At 33.1% G+C, this 3,507-nt stretch overlaps 1 long non-coding RNA gene across 1 annotated transcript in view; it reads left to right on the top strand.

The window, feature by feature from the left end:
* Positions 1-3,507, top strand: part of LOC309474003 — a 247,693-nt gene that overhangs the window by 73,910 nt on the left and 170,276 nt on the right. The gene's annotated exons all lie outside the window — the stretch shown is intronic.

Below are 3,507 nucleotides of genomic sequence, written 5' to 3'. Positions count from 1 at the left end.
CACAGGTCATGTGACTCTGAATACTAGAACTGATTCGCTAGAAGGGACATTAACCGGAAGTCAGTTTGACTGTAGAATGAAATCCAGAGGAAAGGCTGATGTGTGTTTATCATGTGCGATACATGTACAGTCCGACAGGCGGCGCTCCGCTAACTGCAAACGGCTCATCAATAAAAAATTGGCATTTAATTGAATTCCTTGTAAAACACGTAGACATTTTCTGCAATGTAGCTCATTTAATTAAACTAATTATTAAATAAATTATAGTTTAAATATATATATATATATATATATATATATATATATATATATATATATATATATATATGTAAAAATGTGTAATAGCGCTGTTGACCAGCAGGAGGCTCTGGTGCATCACCTTTATCTGAGTTAATGACGTTCAGCGCCTGGGTTTTGCTCAGGAGGAAGTTTTTTTTCCTTTCCTTATTCTTGAGAACTGTTTAAGAAATGTTCCGATGAGTTAATGTGTAATCCATCTCCTGATATGAACACAATGTAGCCTACAGTAGTATCCGTATTAGAATTGTACAGAATAAAAAATGATTACAAAAAAGCACCCCCTTTATCACTAATGCGATTATGGGAAATAAATTTATTTTTAATAGACTGTTAATTAAAAGTTAAATATTCGAAATGGTTGGTTTCCATAGTTTCAAACAGCTAGTCAGAAGTTTTTTTTTTTTTTTTTTTAAACCCAAATTAATTCAAATTCATCACATTTTTATTTTTCTCTTTTAGCTTGGCAAATCTATAATGTTTATAACTATTTAAATCAAGGAATTAAAGTGCCAACTCACTGTGACAGTGTGTGTGTGTGTGTGTGTGTGTATTGATCACAGTTTATGAGGTTTCCCGGGAACATGTTTGCAATGGAATCACTATGTCAGGAATTACTCATTGTTTAATCACTTTCATTGCACAACGGCAGTACAAACAATGACAAATAAACGTCTGAAACCACTAATCTAGAAGCTTCTATTTTACATTCATAATTTGCACAATTCTCATATTTTTAGCATATTATAACTTTGTCCTGTGACCAGAGCCGGATTAACGCAAAGGCAAACTAGGCACGTGCCTAGGGCCCGATTGGCGGGATGGGGCCCAGACAGAGGGACAAAAAAAAAAAAAAAAAAAAAAAATTCAAATGTCCTATCTACAATTTATTTCAATATTTATTAATTAACTAAAAATAGTGACGATGTTTATCTTAACCATAGACTGTAACATTACTGCAGTTAAACCAATTAATGTGTCCGTTACAAAGCGGGTGCCGGCTTCTGAAAGTACGTGTAACGAACGCATCCATCAGGTGCTGCGAGGCAAAAGCCTAATAAGCACACAAAGAAGCACAGCTCATAATGCAGGTGTGTGAGTTGTCGTCATCTATTTTGGAGTGATTGCAATGTATTCTAAATATAAACTTGTACTGTAGATCAGCGTCATTTCTGGAAAAATCATTCACCGCTTTATTACGAGTTTAAAAGAGCGCGAGCGTCATTAACGTGCCCAGACGCGACGCTTTGAATTTGCTCAGTAGCGATCGTGTCTTTCTCTTCCACTTGATTTGTGTATAGCATATTTAAGGTAGCAATGCAATATAAAAGCACTTATGCTCATCTACTGAAGTGGGATTCTGGAACTGTGAATAAATTGAATAAAACAGCAAAATAACAACAAGAACAATAACATCTTCATTAAACAAAAAAGAGATTACCTAAAGTTTGATTAATATGTAGGCCTACACACAGTACCGGTAAAAGTCTGGACCCATTACTATTTTTAATGTTTTTTGAAAGAAGTTTATTATTATGCTCTACAAGCCTGCATTTATTTGATCAAAAATACAGAAAAAACAGGAATATTCAGCAAGGATGTGTTAAATATATAAAAAGTGATAGTGAAGACTTTTTTAAAACAACTTTTTAATAATCAAAAATCCTGAAAAAAAGTATCACAGGTTATAAAATAAATATTAAAGGAGAAGTTCACTTTTAAAATGAAAATTCTGTCATCATATACTCACCCTCATGTTGTTTCAAACCTGTATGAATTTCTTTCTTCTGCTGAACAGAAAGGAAGATATTTAGAAGAATGTCAGTAACCAGACAGTTTTTGGGTCCCATTGACTTCCATAGTATATTTTTTTTCCTACTATGGAAGTCAATGGGACCCAAAAACTGTCTGGTTACTGACATTCTTTTAAATATCTTCCTTTATGTTCAGCAGAAGAAAGAAATTCATACAGGTTTGAAACAACATGAGGGTGAGTATATGATGACAGAATTTTCATTTTAAAAGTGAACTTCTCCTTTAAGCACCATTTCTAACATTTGATAATAAATCAGAATATTATAAAGTTTTCTGAAGGATCACGTGACACTAAATTCAGCTTTGCATCACAGAAATATAAAGTATAGTAAAATAGAAAACCATTATTTTAAATTTTAATAATATTTCACTATATTATTTTTCTGTATTTTTGATCAAATAAATCCAGGCTTGATGAGCATAAGAGACTTCTTTCAAAACATTAAAAATAGTAATGTGTCCAAACTTATGTACTGTGTAAGTAAAAATATACTGCTTTTAAAATTAAATGTTGTATAAATAAAAAGGTTAGGAATCATATTTGTTTCAAGTGTTTTTTTATTGGGGGTGGGGGGCCTCCAACATGAATTTTGCCTAGGGCCTCCTAATGTCTAGAGCCGGCCCTGCCTGTGACTAAACCAAGTTTGTTTTCATGCTGGAGAAACATCCAGATCAAATGCTTTCCAGATCCTTTACTGTGTCCTGGATCCACACATATACACACATGTGTGTATACATGTATATGTATATTCATACATTCCTGTGTGTGTGTGTGTGTGTGTGTGTGTATGAATTATACTCACTACTTACCTAATATAATACAAATGTTTTATTTGACTAACGTTTTATTCATTAAACTATCTTACATACATAGCTAATTTATTTATTTACCTATTTATTTGAACCTTACTGATTTATCACCATATTTGTAGAAGGTTCTTCAGGGCAATAAAAACCAAATATGACATGAGGTTGCTTCTCTAGACTTCATAAATAGTTGAGACACAAATACGTTTAAAACAAATATAGATTATGAATATATTTTTAAAGAAAATTATATAATATATGTTACATGTTCCTTGGTTTTGTGTTTAGTTTTTACTATTTGTACTTTATTTTGAAGCGTATTTTCTGTTCCCATCGCGTTTCGTTCCTGTTTCTATAGTTACGCTTGTTTGTTGCCGCAGTGATTGATTACCCTCACCTGTTCCTGGTTAGCTTCTCAGTGTTTGGTGTCCTTTAGTTCGACTCTCCATCGTTTCTGAATGAAACATCCCGCGTTGCAATATTAGTCCACGGCAGACTGGATTTAATTAACTAGAGCACCATTATATAGAACCAAAGAGAATGAGACACCAACTCTCTCCTTAGATTCACACACACAGGTGTGTTTGA

The sequence above is a fragment of the Leuciscus leuciscus genome (genome assembly GCF_965113295.1).
Source record: "Leuciscus leuciscus genome assembly, chromosome: 14".
NCBI classification, from domain to species: Eukaryota; Metazoa; Chordata; class Actinopteri; order Cypriniformes; family Leuciscidae; genus Leuciscus; species Leuciscus leuciscus.
The sequence above is the reverse complement of the archived record's forward strand: the minus strand, read 5'-3'. Positions and strand labels throughout refer to the sequence as shown.